Raw genomic sequence first — 19771 nt, 5'->3', positions numbered from 1 at the left:
ATATCTACACCGCTATCTGTATGAACATGGAAATATCTACACCGCTATCTGTATGAACATGGAAATATCTACACCGCTATCTGTATGAACATGGAAATATCTACACCGCTATCTGTATGAACATGGAAATATCTACACCGCTATCTGTATGAACATGGAAATATCTTCACCACCATCTGTATGAACATGGATATGTCTACACAGCCATCTGGATGAACATGGAAATATCTACACCGCTATCTGAATGAACATGGAATTATCTACACCGCTATCTGTGTAAACATGCATACATCTTCACCACTATCTGTATAAACATGGAAATATCTACACCGCTATCTGTATGAACATGGAAATATCTACACCGCTCTCTCTATGAACATGGAAATATCTACACCGCTATCTGTTTGAACATGGAAATATCTAAAACGCTATCTGCATGAAAATGGAAATATCTACACAGCTATCTGCATATACATGGAAATATCTACACAGCTATCTCTTTACACATGGAAATAACTACACCGCTATCTGTATGAACATGGAAATATCTACACCGCCATCTGTATGAACATGGAAATATCTGCACCGCCATCTGTATGAACATATACATATCTACACGGCCATCTCTATTAAGATGGAGATATCTACACCGCTATCAGTATAAACATGGAAATATGTACACCGCTATCTGTATAAACATGGAAATAACTACACCGCTATCTGTATAAACATGGAAATATCTACACCGCTACCTGTATGAACATGGAAATATCAGCACCGCTATCTGTATGAACATGGAAATATCAGCCCCTCTATCTGTATGAACATGGAAATACCTACACCGCTATCTGTATGAACATGGAAATATCTACACCGCTAGATGTATAAACATGGAATTATCTTCACTGCCATCTGTATGAACACGGATATGTCTACACAGCCATCTGGATGAACATGGAAATATCTACACCGCTATCTGTATGAACATGGAAATAGCTACACCGCTATCTGTATGAATATGGAAATATCTGCACCGCCATCTGTATGAACATATAAATATCTACACCGCCATCTGTATTAACATGGAGATATCTACACCGCTATCTGTATAAACATGGAAATATCTACACCGCTATCTGTATAAACATGGAAATATCTACACCGCTATCTGTTTGAACATGGAAATATCTACACCGCTGTCTGCATGAAAATGGAAATATCTACACAGCTATCTGCATATACATGGAAATATCTACACAGCTATCTGTATGAACATGGATATAACTACACCGCTATCTCTATAAACATGGAAATATCTACACCGCTATCTGTATGAACATGGAAATATCTACACCGCTATCTGTTTGAACATGGAAATATCTACACCGCTGTCCGCATGAAAATGGAAATATCTACACAGCTATCTGCATATACATGGAAATATCTACACAGCTATCTCTTTACACATGGATATAACTACACCGCTATCTCTATAAACATGGAAATATCTACACCGCTATCTGTATGAACATGGAAATATCTGCACCGCCATCTGTATGAACATATAAATATCTACACTGCCATCTGTATTAAGGAGCAGACATCTACACCTCTATCTGTATAAACCTGGAAATATCTACACCGCTATCTGTATAAACATGGAAATATCTACACCGCTATCTGTATAAACATGGAAATATCTACACCGCTACCTGTATAAACATGGAAATATCAGCACAGCTTTCTGTATGAACATGGAAATATCTACACCGCTATCTGTACGAACATGGAAATATCTACACCGCTATCTGTATGAACATGGAAATAGCTACACCGCTATCTGTATGAACATGGAAATATCTACACCACTATCTGTATGAATATGGAAATAACTACACCGCTATCTGTATGAACATGGATATATCTACACAGCCATCTGGATGAACATGGAAATATCTACACCGCTATCTGTATGAACATGGATATATCTACACCGCTAACTGTGTAAACATGCATACATCTTCAGCGCTACCTGTATAAACATGGAAATATCTACACCGCTATCTGTATGAACATGGAAATATCTACACCGAAATCTGTTTGAACATGGAAATATCTAAACCGCTATCTGCATGAAAATGGAAATATCTACACAGCTATCTGCATATACATGGAAATATCTACATAGCTATCTCTTTACACATGGAAATAACTACACCGCTATCTGTATGAACATGGAAATATCTGCACCGACATCTGCATGTACATAGAAATATCTACTCCGCCATCTGTATTAAGATGGAGATATCTACACCGCTATCTGTATAAACATGGAAATATCTACACCGCTATCTGTATAAACATGGAAATATCTACACCGCTATTTGTATAAACATGGAAATATATACACCGCTACCTGTATAAACTTGGAAATATCAGCACCGCTCTCTGTATGAACATGGAAATATCTACACCGCAATCTGTATTAACATGGAAATATCTACACCGCTATCTGTATGAACATGGATATATATACACCGCAATCTGTATGAACATGGAAATATCTACACCGCTATCTGTTTGAACATGGAAATATCTACACCGCTGTCTGCATGAAAATGGAAATATCTACACAGCTATCTGCATATACATGGAAATATCTACACAGCTATCTCTTTACACATGGAAATAACTACACCGCTATCTCTATAAACATGGAAATATCTACACCGCTGTCTGTATGAACATGGAAATATCTACACCGCTATCTGTATGAACATGGAAATACCTTCACCGCCATCTGTATGAACATGGATATGTCTACACAGCCATCTGGATGAACATGGAAATATCTACACCGCGATCTGTATGAACATGGAAATATCTACACCGCTATCTGTGTAAATATGCATACATCTTCACCGCAATCTGTATAAACATGGAAATATCTACACCGCTATCTGTATGAACATGGAAATATCTACACCGCTATCTGTTTGAACATGGAAATATCTAAACCGCTATCTGTATGAAAATAGAAATATCTGCAGAGCTATCTGCATATACATGGAAATATCTACAAACCTATCTCTTTACACATGGAAATAACTACACCGCTATCTCTATAAACATGGAAATATCTACACCGCCATCTGAATGAACATGGAAATATCTGCACTGCCATCTGTATGAACATATAAATATCTACACCGCCATCTGTATTAAGATGGAGATATCTTCACCGCTATCTGTATAAACTTGGAAATATCTACACCGCTATCTCTATAAACCTGGAAATATCTACACCGCTATCTGTATAAGCATGGAAATATCTACACCGCTACCTGTATAAACATGGAAATATCAGCACCGCTATCTGTATGAACATGGAAATATCTACACCGCTATCTCTATGAACATGGAAATATCTACACAGCTATCTGCATGAACATGGAAATAGCTACATCGCTTTCTGTACGAACATGGAAATATCTACACCTCTATCTGTATGAACATGGAAATATCTACACCGCTATCTGTATGAACTTGGATATGTCTACACTGCCATCTGGATGAACATGGAAATATCTACACCGCTATCTGCATGAACATGGAAATATCTACACCTCTATCTGTGTAAACATGCATACATCTTCACTGCAATCTGTATAAGCATGGAAATATCTACAACGCTATCTGTATGAACATGGAAATATCTACACCGCTATCTGTTTGAACATGGAAATATCTAAACCACTATCAGCATGAAAATAGAAATATCTACACGGCTATCTGCATATACATGGAAATATGTACACAGCTATCTCTTTACACATGGAAATAACTACACTGCTATCTGTATGAACATGGAAATATCTACACCGCCATCTGTATGAACATGGAAATATCTGCACCGCCATCTGAATGAACATATAAATATCTACACCGCAATCTGTATTAAGATGGAGATATCTACACGGCTATCAGTATAAACATGGAAATATCCACACCGCTATCTGTATAAACATGGAAATATCTACACTGCTACCTGTATAAACATGGAAATATCTACACCACTACCTGTACAAACATGGAAATATCAGCACCGCTATCTGTATGAAAATGGAAATATCAGCCCCTCTATCCGTATGAACATGGAAATATCTACACCGCTATCTCTATGAACATGGAAATATCTACACCGCCCTCTGTATGAACATGGATATATCTACACAGCCATCTGGATGAACATTGAAATATCTACAAAGCTATCTGTATGAACATGGAAATATCTACACCGCTATCTGTATGAACATGGAAATACATAAACCGCTATCTGTATGAACATGGAAATAGCTACACCGCTATCTGTATGAACATGGAAATTTCTTCACCGCCATCTGTATGAACATGGATATATCTACACAGCCACCTGGGTGAACATGGAAATATCTACACCGCTATCTGTATGAACATGGAAATATCTACACCGCTATCTGTATGAACATGGATATATCTACACAGCCCTCTGGATGAACTTGGAAATATCCACACCGCTATCTGTGTAAACATGCATACATCTTCACCGCGATCTGTATAAACATGGAAATATCTAAACCGCTATCTGCATGAACATGGAAATATCTGCACCGCTATCTGTTTGAACATGGAAATATATACACCGCTATCTGCATGAAAATGGAAATATCTACACAGCTATCTGCATATACATGGAAATATCTACACAGCTATCTCTTTACTCATGGAAATAACTACAACGCTAACTGTATGAACATGGAAATATCTACACCGCCATCTCTATGAACATGGAAATATCTGCACCGCCATCTGTACGAACATGGAAATATCTACACCGCCATCTGTATTAAGATGGAGATATCTACACCGCTATCTGAAAAAACATGGAAATATCTACACCACTATCTGCATAAACATGGAAATATCTACACCGCTATCTGTACAAACATGGAAATATCTACACCGCTACCTGTATAAACTTGGAAATATCAGCACCGCTATCTGTATGAACATGGAAATATCTACATCGCTATCTGTATGAACATGGAAATATCTACACCGCTATCTGTATGAACATGGAAATATCCACAAAGCTATCTGAATGAACATGGAAATTTCTACACCGCTATCTGTTTGAACATGTAAATATCTACACCGCTATCTGCATGAAAATGGAAATATCTACAAAGCTATCTGCATATACATGGAAATATCTACACAGCCATCTCTTTACACATGGAAATAACTACACCGCTATATCTATAAACATGGAAATATCTACACTGCTATCTGTATGAACATGGAAATATCCGCAACGCCATCTGTATGAACATATAAATATCTACACCGCCATCTGTATTAAGATGGAGATATCTACACCGCTATCTGTATAAACATGGAAATATCTACACCGCTGCCTGTATAAACATGGAAATATCAGCACCGCTATCTGTATGAACATGGAAATATCTACACCGCTACCTGTATCAACATGGAAATATCTACACCGCTATGTGTATGAACATGGAAATATCTACACCGCTATCTGTATGAACATGGATATATCTACACAGCCATCTGTATGAACATGGAAATATCTACACCGCTATCTGTATGAACATGGAAATATCTACACAGCTATCTGTATGAACATGGACATATCTACACAGCCAACTGGATGAACATGGAAATATCTACACCGCTATCTGTGTAAACATGCATACATCTTCACCGCAGTCTGTATAAACATGGAAATATCTACACCGCTATCTGTATGGACATGGAAATATCTACACCGCTATCTGTATGAACATGGAAATATCTACAGCGCTATCTGTTTGAACATGGAAATATCTACACCGCTATCTGGATGAAAATGGAAATATCTACACTGCAATCTGCATATACATGGAAATATCTACACAGCTATCTCTTTACACATGGAAATAACTACACCGCTATCTGTTTGATCATGGAAATATCTACATCGCCATCGGTATGAACATGGAAATATCTGCACCGCCATCTGTATGATCATATAAATATCTACACCGCCATCTGTATTAAGATGGAGATATCTACACCGCTATCTGCATAAACATGGAAATATCTACACCGCTATCTGTATAAACATGGAAATATCTACACCGCTATCTGTATAAACATGGAAATATCTAAACAGCTATCTGCATGAAAATGGAAATACCTACACAGCTATCTGCATATACATGTAAATATCTACACAGCTATCTCTTTGCACATGGAAATAACTACACCGCTATCTGTATGAACACGGAAACATCTACACCGCTATCTGTATGAACATGGATATATCTACACAGCCCTCTGGATGAACATGGAAATCTCCACAACGCTATCTGTTGAAATATTCATACATCTTCACCGCTGTCTGTATAAACTTGGAAATATCTACACCGCTATCTGTATGAACATGGAAATATATACACCGCTATCTGTTTGAAGATGGAAATATATACACCACTATCTGCATGAAAATGGAAATATCTACAAAGCTATCTGAATGAACATGGAAATTTCTACACCGCTATCTGTTTGAACATGTAAATTTCTACACCGCTATCTGCATGAAAATGGAAACATCTACAAAGCTATCTGCATATACATGGAAATATCTACACAGCCATCTCTTTACACTTGGAAATAACTACACCGCTATATCTAAAACATGGAAATATCTACACTGCCATATGTATGAACATGGAAATATCCGCAACGCCATCTGTATGAACATATAAATATCTACACCGCCATCTGTATTAAGATGGAGATATCTACACCGCTGCCTGTATAAACATGGAAATATCAGCACCGCTATCTGTATGAACATGGAAATATCTACACCGCTACCTGTATGAACATGGAAATATCTACACCGCTATCTGTATGAACATGGAAATATCTACACCGCTATCTGTGGGAACATGGAAATATCTACACCGCTATCTGTATGAACATGGCAATATCTACACCGCTATCTGAATGAACATGGAAATATCTACACCGCTATCTGTATGAACATGGATATATCTACACAGCTATCTGGATGAACATGGAAATATCTAAACCGCTATCTGTATGAACATGGAAATATCTACACAGCTATCTGTATGAACATGGACATATCTACACAGCCAACTGGATGAACGTGGAAATATCTACACCGCTATCTGTGTAAACATGCATACATCTTCACCGCAGTCTGTATAAACATGGAAATATCTACACCGCTATCAGTATGAACATGGAAATATCTACACCGCTATCTGTATGAACATGGAAATACCTACACCGCTATCTGTTTGAACATGGAAATATCTACACCGCTATCTGCTTGAAAATGGAAATATCTACACTGCTATCTGCATATACATGGAAATACCTACACAGCTATCTCTTTACACATGGAAATAACTACACCGCTATCTGTATGAACATGGAAATATCTACACCGCCATCTGTATGAACATGGAAATATCTGCACCGCCATCTGTATGAACATATAAATATCTACACCGCCATCTGTATTAAGATGGAGATACCTACACCGCTATCTCTATGAACATGGAAATATCAACACCGCTATCTGTGTAAACATGCATACATCTTCACAGCTATCTGTATAAACATGGAAATATCTACACTGCTATCTGCATGAACATGGAAATATCTACACCGCTATCTGAACATGGAAATATCTACACCGCTATGTGCATGAAAATGGAAATATCTACACAGCGATCTGCATATACATGGAAATATCTACAAAGCTATCTCTTTACACATGGAAATAACTACAGCGCTATCTCTATAAACATGCAAATATCTACACCGCCATCTGTATGAACATGGAAATATCTGCACCGCCATCTGTATGAAGATATAAATATCTACACCCCCATCTATATTAATATGGAGATATCTACACCGCTATCTGCATAAACTTGGAAATATCTACACCGCTATATGTATAAACATGGAAATATCTACACCGCTATCTGTATAAACAGGGAAATATCTACACCGCTACCTGTATAAACATGGAAATATCAGCACCGTTATCTATATGAACATGGAAACATCTACACCGCCATCTCTATGAAGATGGAAATATCTACACCGCTATCTGTATGAACATGGAAATAGCTACGCGGCTATCTGTATGAACATGGAAATATTTACACCACTACCTGTATGAACATGGAAATATCTACACCGCTATCTGTATGAACATGGATATATCCACACAGCCATCTGGATGAACATGGAAATATCTACAACGCTATCTGTATGAACATGGAAATATCTACACCACTATCTGTGTAAATATGCATACATCTTCACCGCAATCTGTATAAACATGGAAATATCTACACCGCTATCTGTATGAACATGGAAATATCTACACCGCTATCTGTGTAAATATGCATACATCTTCACCGCAATCTGTATAAGCATGGAAATATCTACACCGCTATCTGTATGAACATGGAAATATCTACACCGCTATCTGTTTGAACCTTTAAATATCTAAACCGCTATCAGCATGAAAATGGAAATCTCTACACAGCTATCTGCATATAGATGGAAATACCTACACAGCTATCTCTTTACACATGGAAATAACTACACCGCTATCTGTATGAACATGGAAATATCTACACCGCCATCTGTATGAACATGGAAATATCTGCACCGCCATCTGTATGAACATGTAAATATCTACTCCGACATCTGTATTAAGATGGAGATATCTGCACCGCTATCTGTAAAAACATGGAAAAATCTACACTGCTATCTGTATAAACATGGAAATATCTACACTGCTATCTGTATAAACAGGGAAATATCTTCACCGCTACCTGTATAAACATGGAAATATCAGAACCGCTATTTGTAAGAACATGGAAATAACCCCTCTATCTGTATGTACATGGAAATATCTACACCGGTATCTCTATGAACATGGAAATATCTACACCGCTATCTGTTAGAACATGGAAATATCTAACCCGCTATCTGCATGAAAATGGAAATATCTACACAGCTATCTGCATATACATGGAAATATCTACACAGCTATCTCTTTACAAATGGAAATAACTACACCGCTATGTGTATGAACATGGAAATATCTTCACCGCCATTTTAATGAACATGGATATGTCTACACAGCCATCTGGATGAACATGGGAATATCTACACCGCTATCTGCATGAACTTGGAAATATCTACTCCGCTATCTGTGTAAACATGCATACATCTTCACCGCTATCTGTATAAACATGGAAATATCTGCACTGCTATCTGCATGAATATGGAAATATCTACACCGCTATCTGTTTGAACATGGAAATATCTACACCGCTATCTGCATGAAAATGGAAATATCTACACAGCGATCTGCATATACATGGAAATATCTACACAGCTATACCTTTACACATGGATATAACTACAGCGCTATCTCTATAAACATGGAAATATCTACTCCACCCTCTGTATGAACATGGAAATATCTGCACCGCCATCTGTATGAGCATATAAATATGTACACCGCCATCTGTATTAAGATGGAGATATCTACACCGCTATCTGTATAAACTTGGAAATATCTACACCGCTATATGTATAAACATGGAAATATCTACACCGCTATCTGTATAAACATGGAAATATCTACACCGCTACCTGTATAAACATGGAAATATCTACACCGCTACCTGTATAAACATGGAAATCTCAGCACCGCTATCTGTATGAACATGGAAATATCAGCCACTCTATCTGTATGAACATGGAAATATCTTCAACGCCATCTGTATGAACATGGATATATCTACACAGCCATCTGGATGAACATGGAAATATCTACACCGCTTTCTGCATGAACATGGAAATATCTACACCGCTACCTGTATAAACCTGGAAATAACAGCACCGCTATCTGTATGAACATGGAAATATCTACACCGCTATCTCTATGAACATGGAAATATCTTCACCGCTATCTGTATGAACATGGAAATAGCTACAACGCTATCTGTATGAACATGGAAATATCTACACCACTATCTGTATGAACATGGAAATATCTACACCGCCATCTGTATGAACATGGATATATCTACACAGCCATCTGGATGAACATGGAAATATCTACACCGCTATCTGCATGAACATGGAAATATCTACACCGCTATCTGTGTAAATATGCATACATCTTCGCAATCTGTATAAGCATGGAAATATCTACACCGCTATCTGTATGAACATGGAAATATCAACACCGCTATCTGTTTGAACATTTAAATATCTAAACCGCTATCAGCATGAAAATGGAAATCTCTACACAGCTATCTGCAAATACATGGAAATATCTACACAGTTATCTCTTTACACATGGAAATAACTACACCGCTATCTGTATGAACATGGAAATATCTACACCGCCATCTGTATGAACATGGAAATATCTGCACCGCCATCTGTATGAACATATTAATATCTACTCCGCCATCTGTATTAAGATGGAGATATCTACACCGCTATCTGTAAAAACATGGAAATATCTACACCGCTATCTGTATAAACATGGAAATATCTACACTGCTATCTGTATAAACATGGAAATATCTACACCGCTACCTGTATAAACATGGAAATATCAGCACCGCTATCTGTAAGAACATGGAAATAACCCCTCTATCTGTATGAACATGGAAATATCTACACCGGTATCTCTATGAACATGGAAATATCTACACCGCTATCTGTTTGAACATGGAAATATCTAAACCGCTATCTGCATGAAAATGGAAATATCTACACAGCTATCTGCATATACATGGAAATATCTACACAGTTATCTCTTTACAAATGGAAATAACTACACCGCTATCTGTATGAACATGGAAATATCTTCACCGCCATCTGTATGAACATGGATATATCTACACAGCCATCTGGATGAACATGGGAATATCTACACCGCTATCTGTATGAACATGGATATATCTACACCGCTATCTGTGTAAACGTGCATACATTTTCACCGCTATCTGTATAAACATGGAAATATCTACACTGCTATCTGCATGAACATGGAAATATCTACACCGCTATCTGTTTGAACATGGAAATATCTACACCGCTGTCTGCATGAAAATGGAAATACCTACACAGCGATCTGCATATACATGGAAATATCTACAAAGCTATATCTTTACACATGGAAATAACTACAGCGCTATCTCTATAAACATGGAAATATATACTACACCATCTGTATGAACATGTAAATATCTGCACCGCCATCTGTATGAACATATAAATATCTACACCGCCATCTATATTAAGATGGAGATATCTACACCGCTATCTGTATAAACTTGGAAATATCTACACCGCTATCTGTATAAACATGGAAATAACTACACGGCTATCTGTATAAACATGGAAATATCTACACCGCTACCTGTATAAACATTTAAATATCTACACCACTATCTGCATGAAAATGGAAATACCTACACAGCGATCTGCATATACATGGAAATATCTACAAAGCTATATCTTTACACATGGAAATAACTACAGCGCTATCTCTATAAACGTGGAAATATATACTCCACCATCTGTATGAACATGGAAATATCTGCACCGCCATCTGTATGAACATATAAATATCTACACCGCCATCTATATTAAGATGGAGATATCTACACCGCTATCTGTATAAACTTGGAAATATCTACACGGCTATCTGTATAAACATGGAAATATCTACACGGCTATCTGTATAAACATGGAAATATCTACACCGCTACCTGTATAAACATTTAAATATCAGCACCGCTATCTGTATGAACATGGAAATACCTACACCGCTATCTCTATGAACATGGAAATATCTACACCACTATCTGTATGAACATGGAAATAGCTACACCGCTATCTGAATGAACATGGAAATATCTACACCACTACCTGTATGAACATGGAAATATCTACACCTCTATCTCTATGAACATGGATATATCTACACAGCCATCTGGATGAACATGGAAATATCTACACCGCTATCTGTTTGAACATGTAAATATCTACACCGCTATCTGCATGAAAGTGGAAATATCTACACAGCTATCTGCATATACATGGAAATATCTACACAGTTATCTGTATAAACATGGAAATATCAGCACCGCTATCTGTATGAACATGAAAATATCTACACCGCTATCTGTATGAACATGGAAATATCTACACCGCTATCTGTATGAACATGGAAATATCTACACCTCTATCTGTATGAACATGGAAATATCTACACCGCTATCGGTTTGAACATGGAAATATCTACACCGCTATCTGTATGAACATGGAAATACCTTCACCGCCATCTGTATGAACATGGATATGTCTACTCAGCCATCTAGATGAACATGGAAATATCTACACCGCAATCTGTATGAACATGGAAATATCTACACTGCTATCTGTGTAAACATGCATACATCATCACCGCTATCTGTATAAACATGGAAATATCTACACCGCTATCTGTATGAACTTGGAAATATCTACACCGCTATCTGTTTGAACATGGAAATATCTAAACCGCTATCTGCATGAAAATGGAAATATCTACAGAGCTATCTGCATATACATGGAAATACCTACACATCTATCTCTATACACATGGAAATAACTACACCGCTATCTGTATGAACATGGAAATATCTACACCGCCATCTGTATGAACATGGAAATATCTGCACCGCCATCTGTATGAACATATAAATAACTACACGGCCATCTGTATTAAGATAGAAATATCTACACCGCTGTCTGTATAAACATGGAAATATCTACACCGCTATCTGTATGAACATAGAAATATCAACACCGCTATCTCTATGAACATGGAAATATCTACACCGCTATCTGTATGAACATGGAAATAGCTACAAGGCTATCTGTATGAACATGGAAATATCTACACCACTATCTGTATGAACATGGAAATATCTACACCGCCATCTGTACGAACATGGATATATCTACACAGCCATCTGGATGAACATGGAAATATCTACACCGCTATCTGCATGAACATGGAAATATCTACACCGCTGTCTGTGTAAATATGCATACATCTTCGCAATCTGTATAAGCATGGAGATATCTACACCGCTATCTCTATGAACATGGAAATAGCTACACAGCTATCTGTATGAACATGGAAATATCTACACCGCTATCTGTATGAACATGGAAATATCTACACTGCTATCTGTATGAACATGGAAATATCTACACCGCTATCTGTATGAACATGGATATATCTACAAAACCATCTGGATGAACATGGAAATATCTACACCGCTATCTGTATGAACGTGGAAATAGCTACACCGCTATCTGTTTGAACATGGAAATATCTAAACCGCTATCTGCATGAAAATGGAAATATCTACACAGCTATCTGCATATACATGGAAATATCTGCACAGCTATCTCTTTACACATGGAAATAACTACACCGCTATCTGTATGAACATGGAAATATCTGCACAGCCATCTGTATGAACATATAAATATCTACACCGCCATCTGTATTAAGATGGAGATATCTACACCGCTATCTGTATGAACATGGATATGTCTACACAGCCATCTGGATGAACATGGAAATATCTACACCGCTATCTGTATGAACATGGAAATATATACACCGCTATCTGTATGAACATGGAAATATCTACACCGCTATCTGTATGAACATGGAAATATCTACACCGCTATCTGTATGAACATGGAAATATATACACCGCTATCTGTATGAACATGGAAATATCTACACCGCTATCTGTTTGAACATGGAAATATCTACACCGCTGTCTGCATGAAAATGGAAATATCTACACAGCTATCTGCATATACATGGAAATATCTACATAGCTATCTCTTTACACATGGAAATAACTACACCGCTATCTCTAAAAACATGGAAATATCTACACCGCCATCTGTATGAACATGGAAATATCTTCACTGCCATCTGTATGAACATATAAATATCTACACCGCCATCTGTATTAAGGAGATATCTACACCGCTATCTGTATAAACATGGAAATATCTACACCGCTATCTGTATAAACATGGAAATATCTACACCACTATCTGTATAAAAATGGAAATATCAGCACCGCTATCTGTATGAACATGGAAATATCTGCACCGCCATCTGTATGAACATGGAAATATCTACACCGCTATCTGTGTGAACATGGAGATATCTACACCGCTATCTGTATTAACATGGAAATATCTACACCGCCATCTGTATGAACATGGAAATATCTGCACCGCCATGTGTATGAACATATAAATATCTGCACCGCCATCTGTATTAAGAAGGAGATATATACACCGCTATCTGTATAAACATCGAAATATCTACACTGCTATCTGTATAAACATGGAAATATCTACACCGCTATCTGTATAAACATGGAAATATCTACACCGCTACGTGTATAAACATGGAAATAACAGCACCGCTATCAGAATGAACATGGAAATATCTACACAGCCATCTGTATGAACATGGAAATAACTTCACCGCCATCAGTATGAACATGGATATATCTACACAGCCATCTGTATGATCATGGAAATATCTACACCGCTATATGTATGAACATGGAAATATCTACACCGCTATCTGTATGAACATGGAAATATCTTCACCGCCATCTGTATGAACATGGATATGTCTAAACAGCCATCTGGATGAACATGGAAATATCTACACCGCGATCTGTATGAACATGGAAATATCTGCACTGCCATCTGTATGAACATATAAATATCTACACCGCCATCTGTATTAAGATGGAGATATCTTCACCGCTATCTGTATAAACTTGGAAATATCTACACCGCTATCTGTATAAACATGGAAATACCTACACCGCTACCTGTATAAACATGGAAATATCAGCACTGCTATCTGTATGAACCTGGAAATATCTACACCGCTATATCAATGAACATGGAAATATCTACACCGCTATCTGTATGAACATGGATATATCTACACAACCATCTGGATGAACATGGAAATATCTACACCGCTATCTGTATGAACGTGGAAATATCTACACTGCTATCTGTATGAACATGGAAATATCTGCACTGCTATCTGTATGAACATGGAAATACATACACCGCTATCTGTATGAACATGGAAATAGCTACACCGCTTTCTGTATGAATATGGAAATATCTACACCGCTATCTGTATGGACATGGAAATATCTACAGCGCTATCTGTATGAACATGGAAATAACTTCACCGCCATCAGTATGAACATGGATATATCTACACAGCCATCTGTAGGATCATGGAAATATCTACACCGCTATCTGTTTGAACATGGAAATATCTACACCGCTGTCTGCATGAAAATGGAAATATCTACACAGCTATCTGCATATACATGGAAATATCAACACAGCTATCTCTTTACACATGGAAATAACTACACCCCTATATAAACATGGAAATATCTACACCGCCATCTGTATGAACATGGAAATATCTGCACCGCCATCTGTATGAACATATAAACATCTACACCGCCATCTGTATTAAGAAGGAGATATCTACAACGCTATCTGTATAAACATGGAAATATCTACACCGCTATCTGTATAAACATGGAAACATCTACACCGCTATCTGCATAAACATGAAAATATCGACACCGCTACCTGTATAAACATGGAAATATCAGCACCGCTGTCGGTATGAACATGGAAGTATCTACACCGCCATCTGGATGAACATGGAAATATCTACACCGCTATCTGTATGAACATGGAAATATCTACACCGCTATCTGTGTAAACATGGTAATATCTTCACCGCCATCTGTTTGAAAATGGATATGTCTACACAGCCATCTGGATGAACATGGAAATATCTACACCGCGATCTGTATTAACATGGAAATATCTACACCGCTATCTGGGTAAACATGCATACATCTTCACCGCTATCTGTATAAACATGGAAATATCTACACCGCTATCTGTATGAACATGGAAATATCTACACCGCTATCTGTTTGAACATCTAAATATCTAAACCGCTTTCTGCATGAAAATAGAAATATCTACACAGCTATCTGCATATACATGGAAATACCTACACATCTATCTCTTTACACATGGAAATAACTACACCGCTATCTGTATGAACATGGAAATATCTACACCGCCATCTGTATGAACATGGAAATATCTGCACCGCCATCTGTATGAACATATAAATAACTACACGGCCATCTGTATTAAGATAGAAATATCTACACCGCTGTCTGTATAAACATGGAAATATCTACACCGCTATCTGTATGAACATAGAAATATCAACACCGCTATCTCTATGAACATGGAAATATCTACACCGCTATCTGTATGAACATGGAAATAGCTACAAGGCTATCTGTATGAACATGGAAATATCTACACCACTATCTGTATGAACATGGAAATATCTACACCGCCATCTGTACGAACATGGATATATCTACACAGCCATCTGGAGGAACATGGAAATATCTACACCGCTATCTGCATGAACATGGAAATATCTACACCGCTGTCTGTGTAAATATGCATACATCTTCGCAATCTGTATAAGCATGGAGATATCTACACCGCTATCTGTATGAACATGGAAATAGCTACACAGCTATCTGTATGAACATGGAAATATCTACACCGCTATCTGTATGAACATGGAAATATCTACACTGCTATCTGTATGAACATGGAAATATCTACACCGCTATCTGTATGAACATGGATATATCTACAAAACCATCTGGATGAACATGGAAATATCTACACCGCTATCTGTATGAACGTGGAAATAGCTACACCGCTATCTGTTTGAACATGGAAATATCTAAACCGCTATCTGCATGAAAATGGAAATATCTACACAGCTATCTGCATATACATGGAAATATCTGCACAGCTATCTCTTTACACATGGAAATAACTACACCGCTATCTGTATGAACATGGAAATATCTGCACAGCCATCTGTATGAACATATAAATATCTACACCGCCATCTGTATTAAGATGGAGATATCTACACCGCTATCTGTATGAACATGGATATGTCTACACAGCCATCTGGATGAACATGGAAATATCTACACCGCTATCTGTATGAACATGGAAATATATACACCGCTATCTGTATGAACATGGAAATATCTACACCGCTATCTGTATGAACATGGAAATATCTACACCGCTATCTGTATGAACATGGAAATATATACACCGCTATCTGTATGAACATGGAAATATCTACACCGCTATCTGTTTGAACATGGAAATATCTACACCGCTGTCTGCATGAAAATGGAAATATCTACACAGCTATCTGCATATACATGGAAATATCTACATAGCTATCTCTTTACACATGGAAATAACTACACCGCTATCTCTAAAAACATGGAAATATCTACACCGCCATCTGTATGAACATGGAAATATCTTCACTGCCATCTGTATGAACATATAAATATCTACACCGCCATCTGTATTAAGGAGATATCTACACCGCTATCTGTATAAACATGGAAATATCTACACCGCTATCTGTATAAACATGGAAATATCTACACCACTATCTGTATAAAAATGGAAATATCAGCACCGCTATCTGTATGAACATGGAAATATCTGCACCGCCATCTGTATGAACATGGAAATATCTACACCGCTATCTGTGTGAACATGGAGATATCTACACCGCTATCTGTATTAACATGGAAATATCTACACCGCCATCTGTATGAACATGGAAATATCTGCACCGCCATGTGTATGAACATATAAATATCTGCACCGCCATCTGTATTAAGAAGGAGATATATACACCGCTATCTGTATAAACATCGAAATATCTACACTGCTATCTGTATAAACATGGAAATATCTACACCGCTATCTGTATAAACATGGAAATATCTACACCGCTACGTGTATAAACATGGAAATAACAGCACCGCTATCAGAATGAACATGGAAATATCTACACAGCCATCTGTATGAACATGGAAATAACTTCACCGCCATCAGTATGAACATGGATATATCTACACAGCCATCTGTATGATCATGGAAATATCTACACCGCTATATGTATGAACATGGAAATATCTACACCGCTATCTGTATGAACATGGAAATATCTTCACCGCCATCTGTATGAACATGGATATGTCTAAACAGCCATCTGGATGAACATGGAAATATCTACACCGCGATCTGTATGAACATGGAAATATCTGCACTGCCATCTGTATGAACATATAAATATCTACACCGCCATCTGTATTAAGATGGAGATATCTTCACCGCTATCTGTATAAACTTGGAAATATCTACACCGCTATCTGTATAAACATGGAAATACCTACACCGCTACCTGTATAAACATGGAAATATCAGCACTGCTATCTGTATGAACCTGGAAATATCTACACCGCTATATCAATGAACATGGAAATATCTACACCGCTATCTGTATGAACATGGATATATCTACACAACCATCTGGATGAACATGGAAATATCTACACCGCTATCTGTATGAACGTGGAAATATCTACACTGCTATCTGTATGAACATGGAAATATCTGCACTGCTATCTGTATGAACATGGAAATACATACACCGCTATCTGTATGAACATGGAAATAGCTACACCGCTTTCTGTATGAACATGGAAATATCTACACCGCTATCTGTATGGACATGGAAATATCTACACCGCTATCTGTATGAACATGGAAATAACTTCACCGCCATCAGTATGAACATGGATATATCTACACAGCCATCTGTAGGATCATGGAAATATCTACACCGCTATCTGTTTGAACATGGAAATATCTACACCGCTGTCTGCATGAAAATGGAAATATCTACACAGCTATCTGCATATACATGGAAATATCAACACAGCTATCTCTTTACACATGGAAATAACTACACCCCTATATAAACATGGAAATATCTACACCGCCATCTGTATGAACATGGAAATATCTGCACCGCCATCTGTATGAACATATAAACATCTACACCGCCATCTGTATTAAGAAGGAGATATCTACAACGCTATCTGTATAAACATGGAAATATCTACACCGCTATCTGTATAAACATGGAAACATCTACACCGCTATCTGCATAAACATGAAAATATCGACACCGCTACCTGTATAAACATGGAAATATCAGCACCGCTGTCGGTATGAACATGGAAGTATCTACACCGCCATCTGGATGAACATGGAAATATCTACACCGCTATCTGTATGAACATGGAAATATCTACACCGCTATCTGTGTAAACATGGTAATATCTTCACCGCCATCTGTTTGAACATGGATATGTCTACACAGCCATCTGGATGAACATGGAAATATCTACACCGCGATCTGTATGAACATGGAAATATCTACACCGCTATCTGGGTAAACATGCATACATCTTCACCGCTATCTGTATAAACATGGAAATATCTACACCGCTATCTGTATGAACATGGAAATATCTACACCGCTATCTGTTTGAACATC

Source organism: Gorilla gorilla, chromosome 21 (genome assembly GCF_029281585.2).
Source record: "Gorilla gorilla gorilla isolate KB3781 chromosome 21, NHGRI_mGorGor1-v2.1_pri, whole genome shotgun sequence".
Taxonomy (NCBI): domain Eukaryota; kingdom Metazoa; phylum Chordata; class Mammalia; order Primates; family Hominidae; genus Gorilla; species Gorilla gorilla.
The sequence above is the reverse complement of the archived record's forward strand: the minus strand, read 5'-3'. Positions refer to the sequence as shown.